This window comes from Notolepis coatsorum, assembly GCF_963971535.1.
Source record: "Notolepis coatsorum genome assembly, chromosome: 9".
Taxonomy (NCBI): domain Eukaryota; kingdom Metazoa; phylum Chordata; class Actinopteri; order Aulopiformes; family Paralepididae; genus Notolepis; species Notolepis coatsorum.
This window is the reverse complement of record NC_140173.1, coordinates 51,924,035-51,932,870: the sequence shown is the minus strand read 5'-3', so window position 1 is coordinate 51,932,870 and position 8,836 is coordinate 51,924,035. Positions and strand designations below refer to the sequence as shown.

At 45.6% G+C, this 8,836-nt stretch overlaps 1 protein-coding gene across 1 annotated transcript in view; it reads right to left on the bottom strand.

The window, feature by feature from the left end:
• antxr1d (ANTXR cell adhesion molecule 1d) overlaps positions 1 to 8,836 on the bottom strand; it is a 126,287-nt gene that overhangs the window by 83,332 nt on the left and 34,119 nt on the right. The gene's annotated exons all lie outside the window — the stretch shown is intronic.

Genomic DNA, 8,836 nt, shown 5'->3' with positions numbered 1-8,836 from the left:
TACACGTACACGAGACCGGTCCTTTTTTTTTTTTTTTGCTTCTGTAATTAAGCAGGCAGGAGCAACGCACCCTGTAATCAATGTGTGTTCAGCACATCACCTGCTTTGCTGCTGGTTAATTAGGCCAGAATGAGGCCCTGGTAATGTGGCTCCTTGGAACCGGCCCCTTGGTGAGTTCACTGACCATTAGGCTGCTCATCAATCCAAAGCTAAACGAGGCTGCTTGGAGGAGGTTTGGGACCGACGCCTGGTGACACCATTAGGTTTGAGGACGGACCACAGTCACCACACAGACGAGTGCCTTAATCACCGCTCTCTCTCCTTCCTCTCTGCCACCTCTGGTCCCCGAGTGCTTTCCTTTCACTCATCCAACCCTGTCTCCTTTCGTACACTCCTTTCCTGTATACTCCCCTCCCATCTCCTCTAGCATCCTCTGCTCTCTTCTCCTCTCCTCGACCCCCCCTTCCCCCATCCATCCCATAATGAACACTGATCACATCTGAGGAAGTGGCTAATCTCCGCGGCAGCAGGGCTGCAAATGCACTCTCCTAAGTGAGTCCTAATAAGGTCATGTCGGAGCTCATCCATCCAAGTGGAATACAGACTCTGACTCTCTCCCCCTCTCTCTCTCTCTCCCCCTCTCTCTCGGCACTGCTTTAGAAGGGCATGAGAACTGGTGGCGCTCAACCAGCGAGCTGCTGACTAACATGACAGAATTTGGTGATGTTTATTTGACCATCCAACAATGGTGATTAGCTGGACATGGGAGAGACAGAGGGAGAGAGAGAGAGAGGGAGAGACAGAGGGAGAGAGAGAGAGAGAGATAGGGGGGGTAAAGAGAGAGATGGGGGGTAGAGAGAGATATGGGGGTAGAGAGAGATAGGGGGGGTAGAGAGAGATGGGGGGTAGAGAAAGAGATGGGGGTGTAGAGAGAGAGAGGGAGAGAGAGAGAGATGGGTGGTAGAGAGAGAGAGATGGGGGGGGTAGAGAGAGATAGAGAGAGAGAGAGATGGGGGAGAGAGAGAGAGATATATATAGGGGGGTGTAGAGAGAGAGAGAGGAGAGAGAGATGGGGGGTAGAGAGATGGGGGGGTAGAGAGAGAGAGATGGAGGGTAGAGAGAGATGGGGGGTAGAGAGAGAGAGAAGAGAGAGAGAGAGAGAGAGATGTGGGGGGTAGAGAGAGAGAGAGAGAGAGAGAGATGGGGGGGGGGTAGAGAGAGGCTCCAGAGGGCCTGAGTTGCTGCTCAGCATACTGAAATGTGGCAAACTAGGCCAGAGAGATGCAGCCATGCTTAAAAGATCCAGGGCTAATACCTCCACACCCCCCCCCCCCCCCCCCCTCTCCACACACATGTACACACACAGGGCTGAAGCAGCTATGCTAATTTCCCCTGGCTGTGAATGACAATACGCTCTCTGTCACTCTTCGGTCAGAGTCCCTGCAATCACACACACACACACATCATGATGGCCCTGCATACAGACACATGCACGCACACACACAGATACACACATCATGATGGCCCTGCACACACACACACACACACATCATGATGGCCCTACACACACACACACACACACACATCATGATGGCCCTACACACACACACACACATCATGATGGCCCTACACACACACACACACACACACACACACACACACACACACACACACACACACACACACACACACACACACACACACACACACACACACACACACACACACACACACACACAGCAGATCAGATCTCCAATACAAGGGGAGATTCGGGATTTTCCCTTCTGATCTCTTGTTAAACCCCCCCCCCCCCCCCCCCCCCAACATTCCAAGGTGTTGACGCTGGTAGCCTATCTCATTTCCACCAGCGTCCCATAGCATCTTCTAACAATGCCGGCGCGCGCAGGGGGACTGAAAGGAGTCCTCTCAGCGTCACACGCAAACACGGCCTTCCTTCACCTGCATGCGCTGTAGATAAAGAGAGCTGAACCGTGCCTCTCAGTAAACGCTGTAAGACGCTCTTACCTCCTGCACAAACGTGGGACGGCTCTGCTGCCAAGATCTCAATGCAGGACTTCTTAATGATCTGAGGGTCAGAAGGAGAGAAAGATGTGTCATAAGGACGTGTAGAGGACACCTTGTCAAGGCGTCACACTGATAGCGATGCGTGTGCATGTGCGGCTTGTGTACATGTTTGTTTTATTTGTCGCATAACATTTACATGTGCAATACAGTGACAATGCTTGGTTCTCTGTATGACCCTCCGGAGACTGTGCTTCATACATTAAAAGGTAAAAGAATAAAACAAAACACTAAATATACAATATACACATAGCCGACAGCGACCGTCGGTTGTGTGGTAGTAAAGGGTTAACCTTCTGTCGTGTGGCAGTGAAAGGGTTAACCGGCTGTTGTGTGGCAGTGAAAGGTTTAACCTTATGTGAATTGACGCCGTGAAAGGGTTAACCTCTTTTGGTAGTGCGGCAGTGAAAGGGTTAAAGTGAGTGTGTGAATGTGGATGTTGTGTGCAATGAGTGTAGATTAGAATGATGAGTTGGTGTTGCATAGAGTCCGTGTGTACACGTGTGCGTGTGTGTATCTGTGTGTGTATCTGTGTGTGTATCTGTGTGTGCTGTGTCTTACCGAGTCAATGATCCCCTGAGGGATTGAAAGCCCCCCCACACAGGAAACACATGTTCCATGGTGTCTGCTATGGTGGCCAGCTAAGAAACAACAGAGATCACATCTTCAAATTTGTATTCTACATTTGTACAAAAATGTGGAGAGCTGTCTCCAGGCTATTCTCACAAGCATTTAAAAAAAAAGTTTACAAATTGCCATATGCTACGAATCTTTCGTGAAAACCTTCGCTTTTAAGGTTTGGCAAAAACACCTGGGCTTTTTTTGTCTCACAATCAGCTAGCACTTCATCCCCCGGGCCTGCGTTACGGCCTGCAAAGATCTGGAACCCGAATCCTACCTGGGTCTGGTTAAATTCTTTGACCCCCACACAGTAAACAATGGCTCCATAGATCTCGCCCTCTCGGCCTGCAACACAGGAACAAACAAACAAAAGACTGAGTGAACATTCACAGCCACACTGGACTGTTATACAGCTCCCATGTGAAGCAGGCCTCTGCCACTCTCCAATGGCACAGTGGAAGGTGTGTATGGAACACTACGTGTGTGAACAGTAGGGCTGACCTTCAATTTTTTTTTTTGGAATTCGAAGTTTGGGGCCGAGATTCGATTTTAATTCGAAGCTTCGAGATATAAAAAAAAAAAAATGATTATAAATAATATATATATTTTTAATGTTGTGGGACTTGTACAGCACTTTGTTCAACTTTGTCAGTGCTGTAAAGTTTTTAAATCTTAGACAAACTAAACACTTTGCTTTCATGAAATATTGTAAGCTGTCATTTGAGGCTTTATAAAAAGCAGCACAATGAACACAAATCTGTCAGTGCCGAGTCCGACCTCATCTTAAATAACAAACAGCATTGCTTGTTGTAGTTAACAAAGAGAGGCAGAGTTGATTTAGCAAAAAGAAAAAGAAAAAAATGCTCTTTAAAAAAAAAAAAATTCAATTTTTATTTTCATATTTGAATCCCATGCCCATCGAACGAAGCTTCGAAGTATTTAAGACAGCCCTAGTGAACAGTGCACAGTGGAAGGTGTGTAGGACACTACGTGTGTGAACAGTGCACAGTGGAAGGTGTGTATGGGACACTACGTGTGTGAACAGTGCACAGTGGAAGGTGTGTAGAACACTACGTGTGTGAACAGTGCACAGTGGAAGGTGTGTAGAACACTACGTGTGTGAACAGTGCACAGTGGAGGTGTGTAGAACACTACGTGTGTGAACAGTGCACAGTGGAAGGTGTGTAGAACACTACGTGTGTGAACAGTGCACAGTGGAAGGTGTGTATGGGACACTACGTGTGTGAACAGTGCACAGTGGAAGGTGTGTATGGGACACTACGTGTGAACAGTGCACAGTGGAAGGTGTGTAGAACACTACGTGTGTGAACAGTGCACAGTGGAAGGTGTGTAGAACACTACGTGTGTGAACAGTGCACAGTGGAAGGTGTGTAGAACACTACGTGTGTGAACAGTGCACAGTGGAAGGTGTGTAGAACACTATGTGTGTGAACAGTGCACAGGTACATTTCAATTACATTTAAAAGTATTTATTTAAAGATAGGAACAATGCACATTAATGAAAATTTATATTGTAAACATGCCAGATTGTAGCTATAAGCTCATTTCCATCCGTAGTCCCTTTGCAGGTTGATGTGAACACGAAACATGCAAGAACATGCAATACAAAGACAATGAACAATAAAGACAACTAGACAATTCCATGCGGGGGAAATTGTGAAAGTGTGGGTGACGCCTGTGCACCGCCGGCCAACGGGAGAGGCTCTGTATTGTCCCCATGACAAACGGTTCAAAAGATACAAAAGAGGTGGTTGCTAGGGTGTTATAGCTGGTTGTTAGGGTGTTTCTAGGTGGTTGCTAGGGTGTTGTAGCTGGTTGCTCGGGTGTTATCGGTGGTTGCTCGGGTGTTATAGGTGGTTGCTAGGGTGTTTCTAGGTAGTTGCTAGGGTGTTATAGGTGGTGCTAGGGTGTTATAGCTGGTTGCTAGGGTGTTTCTAGGTGGTTGCCAGGGTGTTTCTAGGCGGTTGCTAGGGTGTTATAGGTGGTTGTTAGGGTGTTATAGCTGGTGCTAGGGTGTTTCTAGGTGGTTGCTAGGGTGTTATAGCTGGTTGCTAGGGTGTTTCTAGGTGGTTACTAGGGTGTTATAAGTGGTTGCTAGGGTGTTTCTAGGCGGTTGCTAGGGTGTTATAGGTGGTTTCTAGGGTGTTCCTAGGCGGTTGCTAGGGTGTTATAGGTGGTTGCTAGGGTGTTATAGCTGGTTGCTAGGGTGTTTCTAGGTGGTTGCTAGGGTGTTATAGCTGGTTGCTAGGGTGTTTCTAGGTGGTTGCTAGGGTGTTATAAGTGGTTGCTAGGGTGTTTCTAGGCGGTTGCTAGGGTGTTATAGGTGGTTGCTAGGGTGTTATAGCTGGTTGCTAGGGTGTTATAGCTGGTTGCTAGGGTGTTATAGGTGGTTGCTAGGGTGTTTCTAGGCGGTTGCTAGGGTGTTATAGGTGGTGCTAGGGTGTTTCTAGGTGGTTGCTAGGGTGTTATAGGTGGTTACTAGGTGTTTCTAGGTGGTTGCTAGGGTATTTCTAGGTGGTTTGCTAGGGGGTGTGGTCTAAGGATCGGGGGAGTGGTCAACATCGACCAATGAAAGAGGATATCCCTACCGAGTACAATGGCACAACCCGCAAGTCTCTACGACAAACGGTTCAAGAGATACACTAAGGGGGTGTGGCCTAAGGGGGTGTGGTCTAAGGATCGGGGGAGTGGTCAACATCGACCAATGAAAGAGGATATCCCTACTGAGTACAATGGCACACCCCGCAAGTCTCTACGACAAATGGTTCAAGGGGTACACTAAGGGGGTGTGGCCTAAGGGGGTTTGGTCTAAGGATCGGGGGAGTGGTCAACATCGACCAATGAAAGAGGATATCCCTACTGAGTACAATGGGTCAACATAGACCAATGAAAGAGGACATCCTACGGAGTACAATGACACAACCCGCAAGTCTCTACTACTCAGAGGGAGCTTGAAGGGTTAACGGCCAACTCAGTACTGCTACACAGAGGGGCCGTGAAGGGTTAACAGCTCCTTTGAGCCACGCACACCTGCTCACCACTGATTAGGCTGATGCAATCAGCAATGACTCTGCACTCTGGACCCAATGTATTTCAATGAGGGCTGACACATGCCTTCAGTCTCACGATGATTAAAAGAAAAGTATAAGAGATTAAGCGTATTCCTCTTAATGTGAGCGCTTGAAGGGTTATGTGAAGGGTTGTGTGCGATATTGTGTCATTCCGTCGACAATTGTGGCCTGGTGGCGATCGGGAAACAAGGGGGGAAACGGTCAAAAATCTGGTTTTTGCTAGAGTGCAAAGCCATTCGTTTGTATGTAGAGCATAACTTTCAAACAAATGGTCATCAGTTGAGATAGAAATGTATTTTTCTTTTGTGAGCGAGGGGACAGCCGTGTCATCGTTTTGATGTGTTGTTTTTATATCTACGTCTAAAATTGAGATCACTGTCGCAATTTACCCAAGGTGATGGTAAAAAAATTAATCCAGCTCCTACACTCTAACTTGCCATTCATTCCCTATGGACCGAAATGTTCCTGTTTAAGGTCGTTTTGTAGCCAAACGGTGCGGTGAAACTTTCCGAAAAGTAATAGCAACTCGAGTTGGAGCAAGCCGGTCGTGTATGTGGTGCGAAATCGACGGAATAATAAAGAATAAAAAAAATAGTATAGATTCTAATAGTGTGGTTGCAACCTGGCTACGCCAGGTCACCCACACTAATAAACAATGTACATAATCATGCAGCACAAAGACCACATGCTAAAATAAACAACAAAAACATAAAACAAATATACATAACCTTATTACAACAAAACTCTGACATGACAATACACAGGACTAATTGACACACAAACAATTAACACTGTATGGTGACTGCTCTTAAAAATGTTTATGTTATGTACAGTAGGCAATATTGCATGTATGCATGTATGTATGTATGTATGTATGTATGTATGTATGTATGTATGTATGTATGTATGTATGTATCAAATCAAATTTATTTATAGGGCCCGACAACACACGTTAATGTCCCCATGGGCCGTACAGATCTTCTTTAAACAAGTCAAGAAGAAAACATAACAATAAGCCAAGAACAGAACAAGAACACCATAAGGTCCAAACATTTTTAGATGAATGCAAATAAATGAAAGAATGCAAGCACTCCCAGACATACCCCACGCGAAGGTAAGGAAAAACTCACTAAAACCTAACAATAGGGAACAAAAGCTCCACAGGCAGTGTGGTATGTATGTATGTATGTATGTATGTATGTATGCATGCATGCATGCATGCATGTATGTATGTATGTATGTATGTATGTATGTATGTATGTATGTATGTATGTATGCATGCATGCATGCATGCATGCATGCATGTATGCATGCATGCATGTATGTATGTATGTATGTATGTATGTATGTATGTATGTATGTATGTATGTATGTATGTATGTATGTATGTATGTATGTGCGTGCAGGTCTGAGTGGGGATCTCACCTCCCGCTGTGCCGTGTCGAACTGCCACTCGTTCAGCTCTCCGTCAGTCAGAGCGATGATGACGCTGGCCGTCCCTTTAAAAAGGCAAAGTATTACTTATATATGTTCGCTGGAAACCAGTTGTACACATGCACAGTGACCGATATTGCATCTGGCTAAAGCAATAGGATTCCCTGCTGTCTCGCACTCAGATGGATGCTATCTCTCTTTGATGGAAAAGAAAATGGATTACATCTCAATCAATCCGGTGAACCCAAACCAATGGTCTGAGTCTAGTAAAGGGTTATCGGCACTGTAAACAGGGGTATCATGTAAAGGGGTATCATGTAAGTGTGTGTGTGTGTGTGTGTGTCCCCGATCTCTGGTCTTTGGAAAGTTTGATAGTATTTACTGAGGATGGAGAGCTAATGTTGATTATTTTTTTATCAACTTTTTCTCCCTTTTTTCTATTTTTCTCCCATCCCAATTTCGTATTGTCCAATTCTACCCTCCCCTGTCTCGAACGCCGTTAGGCCATGCCTCCCACAGGCCGGCTGCAATGTGGACGAAGCATTACATCACGTGTCCCCTCCGGTACTCGAGGAAGCAGCCGTCGCATCTTTTCACCTGCACAGCGCGATCTCTCAGCGGCGGGGGTCTGCGTGGGAGGGACACGCTGCCCCCGTCGCTTCCTGATTCTGCTGCGCAGGCACACCAACCGACCTGTAGGAGTCGCTGTCCACAACGTCCGATCCCCACCCATCAGCTTCCCACCCCCTAATACTGCCAATTGTATTAGTATGAACGACCAGCCAAGCTGATAGCAATGTGGAGAGCTGGGCTCGAACCCAGGGTCTCCTGCATTGGTGGTGAGCGCCTTGCCCACTACACCACCTAGCCGCATGAGATAATGTTGATATTTAAACATAATAAATGTATACATGATCATGCAACATAAAAAAAAATTGTAGGAACGGTTTGGGATAGAGAGGGGTTTTTGTGAGTTCCAAAAAATGGAACTTAAAGTTTAAAGCTCAATATATCAAAACGTGGCACTTTACAGTGAACAGGAGGTCTATTTGTATTAAAAACAATATTGTTTTTCATTTAAATGTCTGGAAGAGCTCAAAAATTAAAATGTCAAATTATATTTCTGTTGCCTTTTTTGAGATCATTTAAAGGGGTATCATGTAAAGGGTATCGTGTAAAGGGTATCATGTAAAGGGTATCGTGTAAAGGGTATCATGTAAAGGGTATCGTGTAAAGGGTATCGTGTAAAGGGTATCGTGTAAAGGGTATCATGTAAAGGGTATCATGTAAAGGGGTATCATGTAAAGGGTATCATGTAAAGGGTATCATGTAAAGTATTGTAAAGGGTATCATGTAAAGGGTATCATGTAAAGTATCATATAAAGTATCATGTAAAGTATCATGTAAAGGGTATCATGTAAAGGGTATCATGTAAAGGGTATCATGTAAAGGGTATCATGTAAAGGGTATCATGTAAAGTATCATGTAAAATATCATATAAAGGGCATCATGTAAAGGGTATCATGTAAAGTATCATGTAAAGCAGTGTTTCTCAACTGGTGGGTCGCGACCCAAAAGTGGGTCGCGGGGCCATTTTGAGTGGGTCG